Below are 22,398 nucleotides of genomic sequence, written 5' to 3'. Positions count from 1 at the left end.
GTCCATGCTGGGCCTCCTGCGGTGCCACAACGATGCCACCCGAAGGTTGCAGGAACAACAACTTACATTCCGCTTGGGAACCCTGCAGCCCAATGGTATCAATGTGGACTTCACAAGCTTCAAAATCTCCCCTCCCCTACCACATTCCCAAAACCAGCCCAGCTCATCCCCACCTCCCTAACCTGTTCTTCCTCCCACCTATCCCCTCCTCCCACCTCAAGCCGCACCCCCATCTCCTACCTACTAACCTCATCCCGTCCCCTTGACCTGTCCGTTCTCCCTGGACTGACCTATCCCCTCCCTACCTCCCCACCTACACTCACCTTTACTGGCTCCATCCCCGCCTCTTTGACCTGTCTGTCTCCTCTCCACCTATCTTCTCCTCTATCCATCTTCTATCCGCCTCCCCCTCTCTCCCTGTTTATTTCAGAACCCCCTTCCCCTCCCCCATTTCTGAAGAAGGGTCTCAGCCCAAAACGTCAGCCTTCCTGCCCGTCTGATGCTGCTTGGCCTGCTGTGTTCATCCAGCTCTACACCTTGATATCTTAGTTTCCAGCCTTGCTGTTAAACTTTATGCTAAATTCTTTTTTTGCTCAGCGCCTGTGTCTGAGATCTCTTGTACTATTTTCTCGCTGCCCAGCCATATCCCTTCAGGGAATTGAAATCTGCACGTAACCAATTTGTTAAACAAACAGAAGATGGGAAACAAGATATTTAACAAGAATTGCAAATTATTTTCATTCATTGGATGTGGATGTCACTGGTGAGGGCAACATTTATTGTCCATCCCTAATTGCCCAGAGGGCAGTTAAGAGTCAACCACATTGCTGTGGGTCACATGTAGGCCAGACCAGGGAAGGACATTAATTATTGCAATTGAAGGACTGAGTTCGGATATCTACATTTATTTGAATAATTAGCAATGTAAACAACAAAACAGATTATTTGAAATCAGGTTCATGGGATTGGACTGACATTAAAGTTTGAGAACCGATGATTTGTATCACACGGTTTGCTAGTTACTCACCAGGCCTTCGACAGCACCTTCTTAAAATGAAGTCCATAGTATCTGCACGGTGACTGATAACAAGCTGGAATTCTCTCTCCTCCTGGCAACAGAATGCTGTTTTGAACTGAGACTCTCGGGAGAGAATTTCTTTACCTTGAACATTCTCTAAAAATGCACAAAAAACAAAGATGTGGAGAGAGCTGCTTTTATCTGCAAGCTTTTTTGAAGGGGAAGAACAGATGGATTTTAAAGATACCACCAAACAAAGATACAATGAAGCAGCACGTTAGGACAATTTGAGATCAAATATACTTAAGTTAAATAGCTTTAGCACTAGCTTTAACATATAGGCACACAATGAAACCATGGGCTGAGTCTTGCCAGAAATTACCAGCAACACTCATAGAGGGTTTCTGTCCCTGAGCCCTAGTAAGTTTTCGCATACTATCTTCCCAAACATTACCCATACACCACTCTTCTTTGGTGCCTGCTCATCCTATTGACACACTTGCTGACAGTGTAAGTATTTGCCATTACCAAATAGTCTGGGATCCCAGGTACTGGGGATGGCCTGAAGGTACTCTCCCTTGATTATTATTTCAAAGAGCCCAATAATGCTCTGGGGACCCAAGTTCAAATCCTGCTATGACAGATGGTGGAATTTAAATTTAATAAATAGAAAAAATCTGTAATTATGAGTCTAATGATGACCATGAATCTATTGCCAATTCTTGGAAAAACCCATCTGGCTTACTCATGTCCTTTAGGGAAGGAAACGCCATCCATATTCCTGGTCTAGCCTATGTGTGACTCCAGACTCAGAGCTCTTAACTGCAGTCTGGGAAATAAATGCTGGCCCAGCCAGTGACATCCACATATTAAAAAATTTTATGAAGATCACCTCTGTACCCAGCTCAGAGTTGTCTATCACAATGCACATGATGGGAGAGAGCAGCCGCAAAATGATTTGGGGGCCATTTGGGGGCACACTACCACTTCATCGCACATTGCTAAACTTAGTTTGAGCACCAGGCCACACAATTTACCTGTCCTTAGCCACATCCCAACCTACACCCCCATCTTGGTCAATGCTCCTCTGTCCCCGATGCCCACTGTAGTCAAATATCATCCCATCGTCAATGTGGGACCAACACACACTTCAAAACATTCACTTTTATTCAGTGACAGCAAAAGTAAACAAAAAACAGACAGAAACTGCACTTGCTTCTGGGAACAGACAGGGATCGCGTGGCGATTGAGCACCAACAACTTTAATTCTATGTTGAGAATTAATTTCGCAATAATTTCACAGTAACAGTTCTGTGATTCTCTTCTGGGTTATCATGTGACCCTTATGTTAGGGAAGCTGGGGGATTGGATTGGAGCCAGTAACCTGGGAGCAGTGAAGGGTGAGAAGGGATCTGATAGAAGGACAGATTGGGTGGGCAAGAAAGCAGAGGCAACAAGAATTTTGGGGGCAATGAGTTCAACATATAATGGGGGTTAGGGGGTGAGATACTAATGCATGGGAGGATTTGACATATTGTGAGGGGGGGTTATTGGCTGTCACCACCACCAAGATCTTGGTGAGAGGGACTGTGCAGCACAATGGTGGCTGTGTCTATGCTGTAGGGCTGGGATCAGGGGATAATGACGAGACATAGCTCCAGAAGGTGTGTGGGAAGATGTGGAGGATCAGTAACGATGGGTTGGCCAGAGAGTACCAGACATGAGGGTTCAGGGGTTCAGGGGGGACAGTCCCCTTGATCGCAGGCTGAGTCTGTGACCCACTGGCTAACCATGTCCTGGGTTCCTTCCTCAAGACCAATAAACATTTACACCTCACAAGGAAGCCATTTGGTGCATCAAGTCTGTCTCAATCAACAAATACCTCACGACACTAATCCTGTAGCTCTTGGGGCTATGGTAATGCAGAAACTGTACTGAAGAAGTTGTACCTAGGTACCTTTGTACCTAAGATGGCCCTGTAAGTGGCGACTTATAAACTTTTCACTGCACTCATTTGAGTACATGGGACAATAAAGTTCATTCAATAAAGCTAACTCAATGCAATTGAATATCTAAATACTGCTTAAATATCATGAGAGTTTCTGACTCAATCTCCCATTCAAACAGTGAGTTCCAGACACCCACCACCCTCGAGAGTGAAAACAGTTCTCTTCAATTCTACTTCCTCCCTTAGATCAATGTGCCCTGGTTGTTGATCCTCCACTAATGGAAAAAGTGCCTTCCCATCCATCCTATCTTCCCCTCGATCAGGTCCCTTCCCAACCTCCGCTGCTCCAAGGAAAACAACCCCAGCCGACCCCCTCCGTCAGCACTATAAGGAAAAGCAGGGCAGGCATTCTGAGCATGTTGAAATAAGCACAGAGTGAGCTAGTGCTAAGAGACAGAGTGAGGAACATTGACGTGTTCCTGGGTTGGATCCATGAGCTGGTGACTGCGTGCCTGCTCCTATGCACAAAGTATCTGGGCAGGAGCATGACAATGGTAGATGCCAGTCTGCAGAAGCAGACAGTTAGTGGATTGGAGATGTGCCATGGTGAAGCTGCATGTGTTGATGGGCAAAAATTGTATGTGGTCACTGCCCAGTGGAGTGTGCCCTAAGATGTTTGCAGCTAGTGTACATGATGGAAGTCGAGAGGAGCAACAGTGAACTGGAGTCACCGGCTTCACGCTCAGGATTATAGAGCCATATGACACGGAAACAGACCTTTCAGTCCAACTTCTTTATGTTGACCAGATATCCTAATTTGACCTAGCCCCATTTGCCAGCATTTGGCTCATATTCCTCTGAACATTTCCTATTCATATATATACACCCATCCAGATGTGTTTTTAAATGTTGTTATTGTGCCAGCCTCCACCACTTCCTCTGGCAGCACCAGCTGCTGCATGAAAAAGTTAGCCCCTCAGGTCCTTTTTAGATCGGTCAGTCCTCAGTAAAGGGCTCACCTTTGTCCCCCTCCACCCACAGATCAACGAATACCGCTCACGCTTGGACATAGAGCAGTTTTTCCGCCGCCTCCGCCTCCACGCTTACTTCTTTAACCGTGAACCTAACCCTCCCTCTACTGACCCCTTCTCCCGCTTCCAACACACCCCCTCCTCCTGGACACCACCCCAAGGCCTCCTACCCTCCCTCGACCTCTTCATCTCCAACTGCCGTCGAGACATCAATCGCCTCAACTTCTCCGCCCCTCTCACCCACTCCAACCTCTCCCCCGCAGAACGTGCAGCCCTCCGCTCCCTCCGCTCCAATCCCAACCTCACCATAAAACCCGCGGACAAGGGAGGTGCAGTTGTAGTATGGCGCACTGACCTCTACATCGCCGAAGCCGGACGCCAACTCTCCGGCACCTCCTCCTACCGCCCCCTTGATCATGACCCCACCCCTGAGCACCAAACCATCATCTCGCAAACCATCCACAACCTCATCACCTCAGGTGACCTCCCACCCACGGCCTCCAACCTCATCGTTCCCCAACCTCGCACTGCCCGCTTCTATCTCCTTCCCAAAATCCACAAACCTGAATGCCCTGGTCGACCCATTGTCTCCGCCTGCTCCTGCCCCACCGAACTGATCTCCAACTATCTCGACTCCATTTTCTCCCCCTTGGTCCAGGAACTCCCTACCTATGTCCGTGACACCACCCACGCCCTCCACCTCCTCCAGAACTTCCAATTCCCCGGTCCCCAACACCTCATCTTTACCATGGATGTCCAGTCCCTCTACACCTGCATTCCCCATGCAGATGGCCTTAAGGCCCTCCGCTTCTTCCTGTCCCGCAGGCCCGACCAGTCCCCCTCCACTGACACCCTCATCCGCTTAGCCGAACTCGTCCTCACACTCAACAACTTCTCTTTCAATTCCTCCCACTTCCTACAGACAAAGGGGGTAGCCATGGGTACCCGCATGGGCCCAAGCTACGCCTGCCTCTTTGTAGGTTACGTGGAACAATCCCTCTTCCGTACCTACACCGGCCCTAAACCCCACCTCTTCCTCCGTTACATTGATGACTGTATCGGCGCCACCTCGTGCTCCCACGAGGAGCTCGAACAGTTCATACACTTCACTAACACCTTCCACCCCAACCTTAAATTTACCTGGACCATCTCTAACACCTCTCTCCCCTTCCTGGACCTCTCTGTCTCCATATCGGGCAACCACCTCGAAACCGATATTCATTTCAAGCCCACCGACTCCCACAGCTACCTAGAATACTCCTCCTCCCACCCACCTTCCTGCAAAAATGCTATCCCCTATTCCCAATTCCTTCGCCTCCGCCGCATCTGCTCCCAGGATGAGGCATTCCACTCCCGTACATCTCAGTTGTCCTCGTTTTTCAAGGACCGTAACTTCCCCTCCTCGGTGGTCGAGAACGCCCTCAACCGTGTCTCCCACATCTCCCGCACCTCATCCCTCACACCCCGTCCACGCAATAAAAACCAAAAAAGAATCCCCCTCGTCCTCACGTACCACCCCACCAACCTCCGGATCCAACGCATCATCCTCCGACACTTCCGCCATCTGCAATCCGACCCCACCACCAAAGACATCTTTCCCTCCCCACCTTTATCTGCTTTCCGGAGGGACAACTCTCTCCGTGACTCCCTTGTCCGCTCCACACTCCCCTCCAGCTCCACCACACCCGGCACTTTTCCCTGCAACCGCAGGAAGTGCTACACCTGCCCCCATACCTCCTCCCTCACCCCCATCCCAGGCCCCAAGAAGACTTTCTACATCAAGCAGATGTTCACCTGCACATCTGCCAATGTGGTATACTGCATCCGCTGTACCCGGTGTGGCTTCCTCTACATCGGGGAAACCAAGCGGAGACTCGGGGACCGCTTTGCAGAACACCTACGCTCGGTTCGCAACAAACAACTGCACCTCCCAGTCGCGAACCATTTCAACTCGCCCTCCCATTCCTCAGACGACATGTCCATCCTGGGCCTCCTGCAGTGCCACAACGATGCCACCCGAAGGTTGCAGGAACAGCAACTCATATTCCGCTTGGGAACCCTGCAGCCCAATGGTATCAATGTGGATTTCACAAGTTTCAAAATCTCCCCTCCCCCCACCGCATCCCAAAACCAGTCCAACTCGTCCCTGCCTCCCTAACCTGTTCTTCCTCCCACCTATCCCCTCCTCCCACCTCAAGCCGCACCTCCATCTCCTACCGACCAACCTCATCCCGCCCCCTTGACCTGTCCGTCCTCCCTGGACTGACCTATCCCCTTCCTAACTCCCTACCTACACTCACCTTTCCTGGCCCCATCCCCGCCTCTTCGACCTGTTTGTTTCCTCTCCACCTATCCTCTCCTCTATCCCTCTTCTATCCGCCTCCCACTCTCTCCCTATTTATTTCAAAACCCCCTTCCCCTCCCCCTTTTCTGATGAAGGGTCTAGGCCCGAAACGTCAGCCTCTCTGCTCCTATGATGCTGCTTGGCCTGCTGTGTTCATCCAGCCCTGCACCTTGTTGTCTCTTTTTAGATCTCTGTCTGGTTTCTATCTGAGGGAGGGGGTGAGATGGGAAACTGCATATTATTGAGGAGAGATGACTAAGTAATAAGATGTAAATGTAAGTTAATATATGTAAAGAGTCCTGTTGCCTCTGCCCAGTGAGAATCTCACCTTATTGTTCAACACTCAGTTGGAAAGTGGAACTTTTTGCTGTCAACATTGGAAAGCTCCTCCTTGGCCAATTCACATGATTCTCCCAAATTTCTATCCAAGGTCACATCATTCAAGGATGGGAAGATTCCGCCACATGTTTTAGTCTAACAAGACCATTTCCTTTTGCTTTGTTAAAGAACATTTCTTGCTTTTATAGTGTGAAAACTGGTTGAATCTTCTGGGCAGGTCCTATCTACTGCAGGTGAAATGGAGATTATTTTTAATTACACCTCAGACACGACAAGAAAAGACATCAATCATTGCAGCAAATGCTTTTGGGTCCCTCTTAAAGAAAGTGCAATCCAATTGCAACAAAACACTCCATAAAGGGTGGAATCGTATAAATTATGTATTTAAATCATAGTCTTATTGGCATCCAAGGGACAGTCTGTACCCCTGTGCTTCACCCTGGATGGACACAACTGAGTATAGTGGCCAATACTACATACAGCTTCGCCTGGACCATACTGGTTTGGAAAACACTGAGGAAAGGGGGCAAATGGAATGAACTTTACCTGACCCATACCATGGGAGTGCTCTGCATGAATTAGATCATAAGATGAAAATTCCATTTGTGACCTAGTTGTTTGATTCTGAATCAGAGTTTGCTTAATTGGAATTTATGACAAAATAATATGGGATCTTCATGATAACTTCAGCCAGTATAGGAATTGAACCCTTGTTGTTGGTGGTGTCTCTCAGCATTGCAAGCCAGCCATCCAAGCTAACTGACCCCCCATTAAGTGTGAACAAACGGTGAAGTCTTGCTTTGTGGTATCCTCCAGACAAGGTGGTAGGCTATGGCCTTGTGGTATTATCGCTAGACTGTTAATCCAGAGACCCAGGTAATGTTCTGGGAAGCTGGATTCAAATTGCACATTGGCAGATGTTGGAATTTGAATTCAATAATAATCTGGAATTAAGAGTCTGATGATGACCATGAAACCATTGCCGATTCTCAGGTAACCCCACCTGGTTCACTGATGTCCTTCAGGGAAGGAAATCTGCCACCCTTATTAACTGCCCTCTGGGCAATTAGCGAAGGGCAATAAATGCTGGTTTCAGCCAGCGATGCCCACAACACATGAATGAATATGAACAAAAAGTAGTGGGAATAGTAAAGGTCACTCCATGACCCACAGAGGGACTCCCTGGTGACAGTGGATAACCTGGTGCCAATGACACTGCCAATGCTTCACGACCCTCCATGCACCCCAATCATTCGAGCCTATTTGTCCGGCCCTGGTGTCCCCAATTTAAATCAGCCATATTCATGAGTGTCTGCTCGTTGAACCAGCGATGGCACTGCAGAGCTGCCAACTCTTTGACTTGGTGGACAGTTCATAGGGGCAGATCACTGACTCTGGTCAGCATCAACAACATTCTGCCCAAGATTCTGCAGCTCTGGCTTTGGCATGCCTCAGGTCAATGGCCACATGTCTCTGCCCTTGCAGCTTAACTTTTGGGTCCAGGAATCATTCTGGTCAATTTGTGCTGTGTTGTTATTAATTAAAGCAACATTGTTGGTTATCTTGTGTCCGTAATGGTTTGTGATCTGGTGATCTAGCTACATATCCTAGATCAATTAGCATGCTTTATAGACTTTTGTTTGTGATCACATTTCCTCGCATGACTGCACTTTGCCATACAGGCTGAGAGGGCAGCTGTGGTTCTCTGGATCAGTGCTTGTGACTTTGTCAGTTGGTGTGGAACAGTAAGGGTGGAGGAGAAAGATGCCCCCACAGAAAGGAGCATAAGAGATAAAATGCAATTACCTCATCTCAGCTTCATTGCCTCTTTGTTGCTGGTTACACAGCAGCATCAACAGAGGTGGAAAACAGGCCATCCTCCCACTGTACACATCGGAAATACTGCAGTAGCAAGAGCAGGAATTAGAGAGTCAAGCAAACAAACGTAATATTATGGGAGGTGAGGTGCTGGAGAGGGTGGGAAGCAGAGATGTTAAAAAACAAAATAACTTTAGCTTCATGTCAGAAAATTTCTGCTTCAAACACTCATTCAGAATAGGCAATGGATATGAAAGGATATAATTAATGACAGCTAGTATCCTATACAGCACAATGAAAACCATATTGATAGAAGGACAAACAAGATATTTGTATATTGAACATTTGCTGCGAATGTCAGCTTATTATTTTAAGGGCATTAGTTCTGTCTTGAAGTGCAGAAATATCAGAATATTGTTTTCCATCAAGCTGATAGGAATGCAATGAAAATAAAAATGTATACTAAATTCCATCACTTTTTCATTAAATAAATACAGGCCTGTTCTGCACATTGCCTTGAGTAAGATGATAATCAGTGTTTGTGAAATGATAAACCAGGAGATTATATCACTGTTAGTCAGATTGAATCCTAAATTCTGATCCTCAGCTAAATCCCTTTAATTTTATTTATCTATTTACATCTCAAGCAAATGTTTTAGTGCAGCACAGACAAGAAAGAAGTTATGAACTGGCATAGGGGATATTTTCCTTTCAATTTTCAGTCATTCCTAGACAGTTTCTTGCTTCACTGGCACTTCAGTTTTAAACAGACGTGAGTTTAAAAGCGATGGCATTTTGTCCCCTGCCTCTAACTGTGAGGACAGCTTAATGCTGGTTACTAAGGCAGTCATTCGTATATTCAGCACAGATTCAGCCCAATCCCTGCTGCACTGATTCCAACTCTAATTTTAAACAGGGTGGTAGAATCAAACAGAGTTCCTTTTGGTTGTGAGACAAGTTATTACAGTAACTGCATGGGAATTTCTGTCAGTATTAATGGAATTCTGTCGAGTTTATCTTTACGCTGCCATTTAATCCCATACCTGAAGAAAATGGAAAGTGAGAATAGACAGCAATGTGATGGGCAGTGTGCATTGGGTTGTTTAGGGTATGCAGATGGGGTGTTGTTTTGCAAGGCAAGGGAATGGTCCTGAGGTTCAATGGAAGTGGAGTCGATGAAATTAAAAGCTAAGCGTGCAGCCAAACTCTGCAGAAGGGAATTTTGGAATCAGCGAGACCGATGGTTGAGGGGTGAAAGATGAAACTTGACTCACTACACTCCTCAGGGTCTTTCAGGAGCACCAGCCCATACCAACAATCTGCATTTGTATAGCATCCTTAAAGTAAAAAAAAATCCCAAGGCATTTCACTGAAGCACTTTTAAACACAATATAACACAAAGCCACCTTCAGATATAATAGGGCAGATGACCAAAAGCTTGGCCAAAGAAGTCAGAGAGGGAATTCCAGAAGCAGTTGAAGGCATGACTGCCAATGGTGGAACAAGTAAAAGTGATGATGGTCAAAGAGCTAGAGATTTAGGAACACAGAGATCTTGGAGGGTTTTGCTGCTGGAAATGATAACAGCACAGGGGTAGGACATTCTGGGTCTTTTGTGTCATGTTAACTGTTTTATGATTAATTTGTGTAGAAAGCTACAAGGTGATAAATGAATACAGCAACCACAACAATGAATAGAGACAACAAGTTGCAGAGCTGGATGAACACAGCAGGCCAAGCAGCATCATAGGAGCAGAAAGGCTGCGGAATATGAGTTGCTGTTCCTGCAACCTTCAATGAATAGAGTTCAGTTGATATCTCAGATAGTGCTTTTCCGGAACACCTTGCTAGTTTAATAAAACATATTTCACTTCTAAATATAAATGTTCAGTCGGCAATTTTGCTTCCATTTGGAACTTAAAGAGAGAAACAGGACTTTCAGTGAACACCATCTGCAAAGATTATTCATAAAATCTTCCAGAAAACATTATGCATCCTAACCAGAAGTGCGAAGGTATGGTATTATCTGTTTTTGCCCATGAAAATAAAAATAATTTTCAGGTTAATTCAAAATGTAATTTTAATTAGCTGACAGAACCATGGGGTTTTGCACAATTAATCCTCCACATCAGCAGGATAAACAAATCTTTTTGAAACAGGGATTTGTCTTCAAATTGCAAGTGGAAATATTGGGGCAGTACCTACTTTTATTTGTCTGCCAGGGCTTGTTTCCCAAAAAAACACATTGCATTAACAGCTTTTACTTAGAAGTTCAATGGACAACTGAATCAATATTTTATACAGTTAATGTTCTAATACCAATTTTCAAAAATATGCAACCTGAAATATTTGAGCTAAAGACAGAATTTGATCAAAGAATAAAGGGAAAGCAGGAGGCCATTCAGTCCATCAAGTCTATTTGACCATTTAACTGGATTATGGTTGGTCTGTACCTCAGCGACATTGACCCAGCATTTCTCCATCTCCTTTGATACTTTACCAAACAGAAATTTAGAATTTCAATCTTGAATGTTCCCAAATCTACCCTAGCATCCACAGCCTTTTGGGAATTTTTACATAAGTTTGTAAATAGGCTTGTTTGGAATTTAAGGAGGAAATGAGATCACAGATATCAAATCAGCACAGATTGTTCCATGGCCCTCTATTTCACACACAGGAAACACAGGAAAAGGCCATTCAGCCCCTCAAGCCTCTTACATTCAATGATCAGTGACTCAACACCATATATCTACATTCTTTTTATTTATTCATTTGTGCGATGTGGGCAGCACTGACTGGCCAGCATTTATTTTCCACCCATAGTTGCCCTTGAGAAGGTAGTGGTTAGCTTTCTTCTTGAACTGCTGCCTGCTGTGTTCAGTTGATATCTCAGATAGTGCTTTTCCAGAACACTTTGCTAGTTTAATAAAACATATTTCACTTCGGAATATAAATAGTCAGTTGGCAATTTTGCTTCTATTTGGAACTTAAAGAGAGAAACAGGACTTGCAGTGAACACCTGCTGTGGGTTGACCCACAATGCCATCAGGCACGGAATTCCAGGATTTTTAAACAGTGTCAGGAAAGGAACAGTGATATATTTCCAAGTCAGGGTGGTGAGTGGTTTGGAGGGGAACTTGAAAGTGGTGGTGTTCCCATATGATTGCTGCTCTTGTCCTTCTAGATGGAAGTGGTCATGGGTTTGGAAGGTGCTGTCTGCGGTGCACCTTGTAGATCATACACACTGCTGCTACTGAGTGCAGGTGGTGGAGGGAGTGGATGCTTGTGATGTGTTGCCAATCAAGCGGGCTGCTTTGTCTTGGACGGTGTCAGACTTCTTGAGTGTTGTTGGGGCTGCACTCATCCAGGCAAGTGGGGAGCATTCCAGCACATTCCTGACTTAATTTCCCTTAATAACAAACATCTATTAATCTCTGACTTAAGATTGGAAGTTCATGCAGCATCAATTGGCATTTACAAGAGAGAGTCCGAAACTTCTACTGTTCATTGAGTGTGAGTGTTTCCTAATGTAACTCCCGAGAAGTCTGTCTGTAATTTTTAGACCATGCTATCTAGTTCTAGCCTTACCAACCAGTAGAAATAGTTTCTCTCTATCAACCTTATAGATTCCTCTCAATATCTTCAAAATTACACCGATTAAACTTCTAAATTCCAGAGGAAAATCCCTAATTAATAGAAACTCTTCTCTTAATTTATCCGCTGGAGACCAGGTATCATTTTGGTAAATCTACCGTGCACTCACTCCAATGTTAATTTGAAGGCAATGACTGTAGCTTTGCACCCACAATCTCTCAGCTTTGATCAGAAGCCAACAGTGTAACTGACTGAATACTTTTTGAAATAGGTTGTCTGGCTGTTTTTGGGAGTTATTCCAAAACAGCGACAGAAACAAATGAATAGTCAGAGCCAGAAGAGAATCATTTTTCTAGTCAGACAGACAAAATGCTCTTGCTTTATTCCTGAAAGATTGCAGATACTTTGCACAGTCCAACTGCAGAACCTGCCTTTGGCTTATAGTAAGTCATAGAAATGACCTGATGGTCAATATTGCTGCTATGAGACTCAGTCTATTTGATGAACAGTAAACCATTTTCAGGCTCGTCCATCCCTGGTTATTCTGCCTCAATTTAACTGAGAGTGCTGGAGAAACTCAGCAGATCAGGGAGCAGCTGTGGAGAGAGAAACAGAGTTAACATTTTGAGTCTGGTACAATATTGCTTCAGAACTTTGTTTCCCCCTCACAGCTGTTGCCTGACGTGCTGAATTTCTCCAGCACTTTCAGTTTTTATTTTAGATTCCCAGTATCTGCAGTGCTTGGCCTATAACACAATCTACCTGATAGTTTCCGGACAAAATTATGAATCTAAAGCCATGCATTTGAGACAGAGAGAGAGAGACAGCTGTTGAGTGATAACATTAATGATGTTGGTGAAAAATACAAAAATGCAAAACTTTATAGAAAATTAATTTGTGAACCTTCTTTTTCTGAATCTTTTTATTAAGACAGATAGTAAGGGTGACCAACATTAGCATAGTACTATGAAGCCTGAGTAAAACTACATGGAGAAGGAACAAAGTAAAATTGGGTATTTATTACTTAATTTTCCCTGATGCAAATGGTCATATATTTTTTATTATATTTCCTTTACATGTTAACCAACAAAAAGTTGTGATATCATGGTGTAGTATGGAAGTTGTAACCTAACAGTAAATGTTTTACTACTACACACTCACTCATTGACTTACACACTCACCCACTTAGATACTTACTCATACACTCATATAGTCATCCACCTATACACTCACTGACTTACACACACATACTTGCTCACTCACTTACACACTCACTTATACAATCATTCGCTCACTTACACAGTCACTCACTTACATGATCACTCTCTCAGTTACACACTCACTCAACCACTTACACACACACACTCAATTATTCACACTTGCTCACCCACTGACCCAATTATCCAATCTTACTGACCCACTTACCCTATAACTCTAACTCACTCACTCACCAAATCACTGACACACACACACAGATACTCACAGTCTCACATATGCAAACTTTCACACTTTCTCTCTCTCTTTCTCACACCACACACACACACTCTCTCTCTCTCTCAATCATTCAGACACTCAGAAATGGACATATAAATGGAAAATTCAAATTAATTTTACAAAAGCTAAATACAGCCGATGATGGAAATCTGATATTAATGATTCATTAAAAGAAGTTAAACAGGATTTTTTTAATGGTAACTAGTTGTTTCAGTCTGATTTAGGATTTCATGCTTTTGGGGCTTTTGTATATTTTTTAATAGATATATCTAGAGACATGTTTTTAAAGAGAAGGTGCACCCATCGGCCTCATGGATAAGAAATAAGAGCTGGAATCATTTGGTTTGCTCCACCATTTGAAAAGATCCTGACTGATCTTCTACCTCAGTTTTACCTTCCTGCATCATTCCCATATTCCTTAATACCCTCAGCCCAAAAATCTTTGGATCCTGGTCCAGAATACACTTTGGTTGATTTATTATTGTTGCATGTACCAAGATACAGTGAAAAATATTGTTTTGTTTGCTAGTACCAGACAAATCGTACCTTTCATAAGTACATCAGGGTAACAGAACAGAAAGCAGAATATAGTGTTAAAGCTACAGAGAAGGTCCAGAGAAAGATCAACTCTAATATATGAGAGGAGAAAGACTTAATGACTGAGCATTCACAGGTCTCTAGGGTAGATGGCTTCAAATGCAACACTTAGTGGTTTGAAAGGATCAATGTAACAAAATAAAAAATTAACATTTTTATCTGCATTGTTCTTTCAAATTCCAGTATAAACAATTACAAAGTTATCTATTCTTGATGACTTGTCTCAACAATGAAGCTGGGACGTTTAAAAAAATTCTAGTTCTGACAGTGAAAGACATTGGGTTCTAACACGTAGTGAGCAGTGATCCTGACTCAGTTCACTAAATGGTGAATTAAGATGGAATATTCATCTCAGTTCACTTGCTGAGAACTCAACAAATCCTTGCCAAGGGGCAAAATAGAACTCTCTGTACTTGTGATGCGGGGAATCCAAGACAATGGAATGTTGTAATTTAATTGCTCTGCCTTTTTTGGAGAACGCAATTGCAAATGAAATATCATGAAAGAGAATTTAAAGGCGTAATTTCAAAGCATTTAAGCACAGCATACTTAGCAAATGTGCAATTTCTTAGTAATCAATTTCATACTTCAAATCAAATGAACTGTAGCTTATTTTGCAGAATGAAGGCAGAAACAAATTGAAAACTGAAATCATTCTGATTTGTCATTTGGATCTTTAAACATTTTGAAATGCTCAGAATTCCAAAACTTCTGTCTTGAAACAAACATTTCATAAAGGCTGACTGCAAATGATTTGAAATGTACCACTGGTGCTTACTGTTCCTTACACTTTCCTAAAATAATCTGTCTCCTCAGACGAATGGGATACGTGATGTGATCCCAGGCTCGTTTATAGTTGCTACAATGTTCAACCCCTGTGGCTGGCTACTCAATGAATGGACTGAAACCAGATGTAAGTATTCAACTAGACAATTAAAAATCCAAATATTTTACTGAATAGGTGATAAAAATATTCTGAGATTTTGCAGCATGTTAAATGAATTTGTAATATGTAAATAAAAATTGAGAAAAGGAAGTTTGGTTCGTAACTTGACAAATTTATGCAGAACACCTTTGGGACAAACATTTGCAAGCACTTACCAAAAGACAATACAACCCTGATTTTTGTTCCTGGGCCATTGCATGGAGAATCCTCGGTTCTGTGAATTGGACCATAAGGAAAGGCTGCCCAAATGTTCTATTCTTGGTGAAGAGGGCTGGGTTGGATTGGAACTTAGGACAGGATTTGTAATGGGTGTGCAGTGCATGGGAGGAATGGGCAAAAACACTTGCTTGGGCACTCCAGCTCATTTAACGAACCAGTGCAAGCATAGTGGACCAAATGGCCTCATTCTGCACTGTGACACTTCTATAAACAGACAAGATCCCTTCTGCCCTCATCCTTCAACCCCCTCAAACCCCATCACCCATCTATGACAACTAATGCCATCTAATGCCCTATATCCACTTCCTCGCCCCTTATATGCCCTACGCCAACTTATTGCCAACTTTTGGCATTGACCAACCATGTCTTGTCTTTTTACCTAATATGTCATTCACAATGGGCAAACCGCAGGAGTCAAGTAGAGATATGCAAAACAACATTCTATTAATTGAAGTAAACGTATTAAAGTCTTTACTATACTTAGAAACATCCGTCTGTTCATAAAAACACATTTATGACATTTAAATCGCTTAATCCATGAATGGAGGGTTTGAGTGAAAGGGAGAGGCTGGATAGACTGGGAAATTTTTACTGGAGCATAAGAGGTTGAAGGATGACCTTGCAGGGTTTATAAAATCATGAGGGTACAGATAAGATGAGTAGCAAAGGTCTTTTCCCTGAGGTGGGGAATTTCAAAACCAGGCGCATATTTTTAAGGTGAGAGGAGAAGGATTTATAAAGGACATGCCGGGCAATAGAGAGTGGTTCGTGTGTAGAATGAACTGTCAGATGAAGTGTTTGATGCAGATACAGTTATAATGTTTAAAGAACATTTGGATAAGTACATGAATAGGAAAGGTTTGGAGGAATATGAGCCAAATGCAGGCAGCTGGGACTAGTTTAGTTTATGAACATGGTCAGCATGGACTGGTTGACTCTATGACTCCATGAAATCCTTATAAAAACAAACATTTCATTTAATGCAACCAACATTGGAATTCATAGTCATACATCAGAGCCCAAACTCACTTGTAATTAATGATTCAACTATGAAATGGAAGGTGCCCCACTGTAATAAATATGATACCAGTTCAGTAATAGAAAACCACAGGCTAGCAGATTGAAATGTAAAGTAATCATGTTTTTTAAAAATTTTCCAGGATTTTGTTCAATGCTTAACAAGCCTGAAGTTTTACATGCCTTAACAAGTCTCTTTGACAGCTTGCAATGCGTTGACACCACTCACATTCTTTGATAATTTGACAGTCCCATTAAGTGTGCACTTATTAACTACTTTTAATAATCCCACTGAACACGATACCACTTCTCAAGGAGTATCCCATCTTCTTCAAGTGCAGCCTACCTCCCTCAAAGGTGTCCCTGAGCCAGATCCAAAGGCTGCCTCTTGAGGCAGATATCCTGGCTATCCAAATGAACCGACAATCGTCAGAAGTTGCTGGAAAAGCTCAGCAGGTCTGGCAGCATCTGTGAAGAAAAAAATCAGAGTTAACATTTCGGGTCCGGGGACCCTTCCTCAGAGCACCAGACCCGAAACGTTAACTCTGAATTTTTTCTTCACTGATTCTGCCAACGCTGCTGAGCTTTTCCAGCAACTCCTGTTTTTGTTCCTGATTTACAGCACCCACAGTTCTTTTGGTTTTTATTTAGTAGTCAGCAATGGTCAGTGTTGTTCTAACCTGGTCGAATCCACGCACTTCAGGTTTCAGACATTTACCTCCCCAAAATCACACAAGAATGGAGGCAGCTAATTATTTAAGGAGACATCTGCCTCCATAAACCCCATATATATGTGTGAATCCCAAACTGACTTTATTCCAACCTCTGCAAAAATGGGAAAAGCTGTATTCAGGGGTGGGATGTAACATTTTGAGGACCTTCTCACTTTTTTGGGAGGCTTTCAGCCTTGGTGAACATCTGAAGCTTTGACTGTAGTTTGAGAATTAGAGTCAAAGAGTCACACAGCTAGGAAACAGAACCTTTCACTCCAACCTGTCCATGCTAACCAAGTCTCCCAAATAAAACTAGTCCCATTTGTTGCAACTGGCCCATATCCCTCTAAACTGTTCTTATTCATGTACCTATCTGAATATCTTTAAAACATTCTAACTGCATCTACCACTTCCTCTGGCAGTTCATTCCACATATAAACCACCCTCTCAGGCCCCTGTTAAATCTTTTCCCTTTCACCTTAAAATTATACCCTTCAGTTTTGAGTTCCCCACGTTCGGGAAAAGACCTTTGCTATTCACCTTATCTATGACCCTCATGATTTTATAAACCTCTATAAGGTCACACCTCAACCTCCTACGCTCCAGTAAAAAAGTCCCAGCATATCCAGTCTCTCCTTATTCAAAGCCTCCAGTCTTTGTAACATCCTGGTAAATCTTTGCTGCAGCCTCTCCAGTTTAATAATATCTTTCCAATAGCGGAGTGACCAGAACTGTACACAGTACTCTAAAAGTCGTAAATCAAACTTTGATTCTTTCTTCTGTTTGAACTGAAGAGGATGGATTAGGGTAGCTTTGTGGGGGTAGAGTTTCTGTCCTGACTACTGAAAGGTCCTGAAAAAGGGTCAAACCTACTTAAAATGTTAACTCTGTTTTTCTCTCCACAGATGTGACCAGACTTGCTGAGTTCCTCCAACATTCACTGTATCTCCTGATATAAATCAGGGTTAAAGTTGTGTCTTGGACTAGTTTTGATAATCCTTTGTTGTGGAAGGGGTTGGATTGAGAAGGATTTCCCAGGTCTTTTTTTCCTTAATTGGTTTGGGTTATCCCTTATGTCTTAACTTTTCCCATGAGGTGCTCTGGATGGGTTGGAGATGTCCCAGAATGTGACCTCACCCTTACAGATTGGTCAGCTAGATTGTCCCACAGGTCTTTCCCTGTTTGTCATTTTTGTTGTCTCTCTCCTGTCATTAGCGCTGGTTTGGTACTGTGATCGCTCAATATATTTCATTTTCATGGACAGTTTAATAGATCAGGTAAATGCCATGTCAACAACCAGCCTTCGTTTCACAGTTGAATCTGAGAAAGGTTTGTTACTGACCTATGTAAACACATTGAAGAAGAAGTAGAAACACTCTATTACATGCTTTTTAGTCAGTTTTATGTTGAAGTTCAGAAGCAATTAATTATTTTGATCCAAGTAATGATGGAGTGTGGAGCTTGCTGTTCTATATCACTGCTAAATCTAACGGGCCATAAAAAACAAGGCTTCCAGGAGACACCAAAGGCAGACTGTCTTATCATTTGTCGTTGGGAATGCTTTGATAACAGAAAGTGCCATAAAATTACAAAGGAAGAGTTCCAAGCAGTCTCACATTTTTACTGAGCATTAAAGTTGTGCAGTCTTGTTGCCATCCTGTGCTGTGAATTGTCACCGATGGAACAGATTTTAACAGTGGACTGATAAGTGCAGCAAAGTGGGATGTCCTTGAGTATCAGCAAGTGATAATTGTGCTGTCTGCCTGAAATCTCTTAAAGAAGCAGGCTTTTACTTTCCCAACAGCCAGTCTCATCTTCCATTTATCTGGTCAAGTAAGAAATGAGAGCAATTGTTCATTCAGTCTGTCATTCCTTCCCCACCATTCAATAAGATCATCGCCGATTTACCCCAGTTCCTCTTTGTGGAAGAGAAACCAAAATTTCACATTTACTTAACAACTCGTCCTTCCACACATTACACAGACCTTGTTGTTTCAAAAAATATGCGAACGTTCTCTTGGGAAGAATGAAAAAGAAAAAAGAAACTTTCAAAATTGAGCATCTTTCAAGATCTCAAGCAGTTTACAGCCAAGCAAGTACCTCATTATTGTTGATCTAATGTAGGAAATGCAGCAGCCAATTTAAAGACAGCAAGCTCCCACAAACAAGAGTTTAATCATGAACATACAGAATGGGTTTGATTCCACCCTCGGGCACCTGTCTGTGTGGAGTTTGCACTTCTCCCCGTGTCTATGTGGGTTTCCTCCCGCAATCGAAAGATGCACAGGCTAGGTGGATAGGCCATGCTAAATTGCCTGAAGTGTTCAGGGATGTGTAGATTAGATGGGTTTATAGGGGGATGGGTCTGGGTGGGATGCTTTGAGGGTTGGTCTAGACTTGTTGGGCCGAAGGGCCTGTTTCCACGCTGTAGGGATTCTATGATGATTTATTTTTAAACATTGATTAAAAACATAATAATCGCAGTGGACAGTGAAATAACTCCTCAGAGGCCAACATCCCATCACCAATTACCCTTTATTTACAAATACATAGTCTTTGACAATAGTACTGCCACTCCCTGAGTCAGGCATATAGACAGCCCAATGTCCCTGACATTTATCCTTTTAAATCAACCAGGTTGCGCTGATTGGACCAAATTAACAGCCCCAGTCGGGGAACTCATATTCTATGATATCCAGCTGGCTGACCTTGATACAATCACGACACACAGCACATATATTTCTCCGTATTTACATCTATATCATAAACATAACTATATATACACTCCATAATGTAATATTTAATTTTTTGTTAGAAAAACATTTCCATGTGAGATATATACAAAATACATTTAGTAGCTAGATTTTCCCATGGAAATGCATGTTTCTACTTCTGTAAAGATGCCTGTAACTTCAATATCTTATTCTAACCAAAAACCAGCTATTACAGATTGTTCATGTTGCTATAACATATTCCTTTGGCCTATCTGAATTACAGCAGGAATTGGATCCTGAGTTTTAGAAATTATTTTATGGGGCATGGGTCTTGCTGACTGGGTCAGCATTTAATGCCCATCCTTCAATGCCCTTGAGAAAGGGGTGATAATCTGCCTTCTTTAGCTATTGCAGTCCATTTGTTATGACTCTTTTGTGATGGCTTTGGTACAACTATGTGTCTCACTGGGCCATTTCAGAGTCAATTGCATTGTTATGAGTTTGGAGTCATATATAGGCCAGATCAGGTATGGATGGCAGATTTCCTTTCCTAAAGAACATTACTTTTTACAACAATGGATGGTAGGCTCCTGGTAGCCTTTACTGAGGCTAGCTTTATATTCCAGATTTAATAATTACATTTACATGATGAAATTTAAATTTTGATTAAAAAGTAGTCAAGATGGGACTTGAACCCATGCGCACAGAGCATTGGTCGAGGCTTTTGGATTCCTAACCCAGTGACAGTACCATTACAGCATCCTATCCCCTTGTTAAATCAGTCTATTGAACAATGACACCAAAAACAGATTAACTGTGACTTTATTTTAGTACTATTTTGTGGAATCTTAATGTATCATTTAAGAATCTCCAACTGTAATCACTCCACCATTGATGCCCCTCTCTTCAACTGCCTGCACTGCACTCTCTGCAATTTTCTCCCTAATTGTTTCCATCTCTCCATCTCCATTTCCTTCTTTCAGATATTCCTTGAAACTTCCTCTTTGATTAAGGCTTTTGTCACCTGCTGTAGTATCATCTCATTTGGCTCAGTGCCATTTTTGTTCTATAATGCACTTGTGAAGCAGCTTGGGATGCTTTATTATCCTAACGACAACTCATATTTGAATTAAAAAATAAAATTTACCCAGTGTTTATCTACAGAAAAACAGTCAATGAATTTTCAAATAATTCACTTTCTACGGAGTGCTTTTGGGTGTTTCTGAAAGACTTCATTAGACACTATTCGATTGACACAGTATCACATACAATTGAGTTGTGTTTTATAAAGATTTTCTGACAGGCATGCAGAATTTATTACTTGTTTATAAGATTGGAAAGTATCAGGCGTGTAAAACAAAGAGATCTTTGTCACAATCCAACATGAAGGTCGGTACTCTCGTAACCTGATTCCTATTAAGTCAGTGTCTAATAATGAGAACAACTTGTATTTGTTTAGCATCTTTAATATCAGAGAACAGGTCTAGGTGCTTCCCATCAGGGATGTGAAAAGAATCAGGGATGCTCGAGACTTCAGAATTGGGTGAGCACTGATATCTTGGATGGTTGTGGGTCTGGAGAAGATTGCAGAGATAAGGAGGAGCAAAGCCAGGGAGGAATATGCAAACACAACTTGAAAATCGAGATCAAAAGCAGAACCGAAAGATTAACTCTGATTTCTCTCCACAGATGCTGCCAGACCTGCTGAGCTTTACCAGCAATTTTTGTTTTTGTTTCTGATTTACAGAATCCGCAGTTTTTTTCAGTTTTTATTTAAAATCAATGTGTTGCTTAGTCAGGATACCAAGGAGCAAGAACAAGGGAAGTCAATATATAAAAGTGTTCAAATAGGTTTTAAGGAATTGATTTCTCACTGTTCAGATTGCCTACTTTAACAGCGTCATGCAATTAGGAATTTCTGGCAGAGGGGATTATCCATAAATATTCAATAAATTTGTGCAGCATCTTGAGGATATTAGCAGAGAAATGCACGTGCCCTAGCTTTTACATGAAAGCTTTTGAGCTGGTGTTTGAAGATATATGCAAGCTTCTTTCTGTGTTGGTTTTCCAAGTGATTGTAAATATGGCTGGTTCATGTGTTTTGCTGCATGGGCTGCTGTTTGTCTGGCTTTTTAGTTAACACATCCATTCTATTACATCATTTTCCACAGCTGCTTCTTTCTTTGTCTTTTCGTAACCTCAGGGAACATATTGGACCATTCATATCATTCCAGAACCTGAATTCTCCTATGTAAGCTTTGAAACTAATCTAGCCTTGAACTCCAACACCAAACTGACGAAGAAGGTTGTGAATATCTTCAAACCAGAAAAGCTTGTTACAACATTTTGCCAACCAGGTGAGTTCCAACTAGTGAGTTTTTGATTGTTTTGTGTTGTGGATTTGTGGCACTGGACGAAGTCACCTTTGTAAATCTAGGTTAGTGGCATGAGTAGATCCAGTCTATATGATAGAACATGATATGTTGAAAACTCAATACTGTCGAAAAGCACATGAACACTCTTCACTGAGAGTTGCTCTATCTGTACTCATGGATACATTGGAATTGAACTTATGAACATATATGATAGAAGCAAGACCAGGCCATT

General features: G+C 42.5%; 1 protein-coding gene across 2 annotated transcripts in view; it reads left to right on the top strand.

The window, feature by feature from the left end:
* LOC125486285 (S-adenosylmethionine decarboxylase proenzyme 2-like) overlaps positions 1–22,128 on the top strand; it is a 54,746-nt gene extending 32,618 nt beyond the window's left edge. For both annotated transcript variants that reach the window (XR_007264970.1, XR_007264971.1), the window contains exons 5-6: positions 14,999–15,095; positions 21,995–22,128. The gene's annotated coding sequence lies outside the window, so the exon portion shown is untranslated. The remainder of the gene's footprint in view (positions 1–14,998; positions 15,096–21,994) is intronic.
* Positions 22,129–22,398: the final 270 nt, after the last annotated feature.

The sequence above is a fragment of the Rhincodon typus genome, chromosome 27, assembly GCF_021869965.1.
Source record: "Rhincodon typus isolate 14 chromosome 27, sRhiTyp1.1, whole genome shotgun sequence".
Classification (NCBI taxonomy): Eukaryota; Metazoa; Chordata; class Chondrichthyes; order Orectolobiformes; family Rhincodontidae; genus Rhincodon; species Rhincodon typus.
This window is presented reverse-complemented; position numbering and strand designations above follow the sequence as displayed.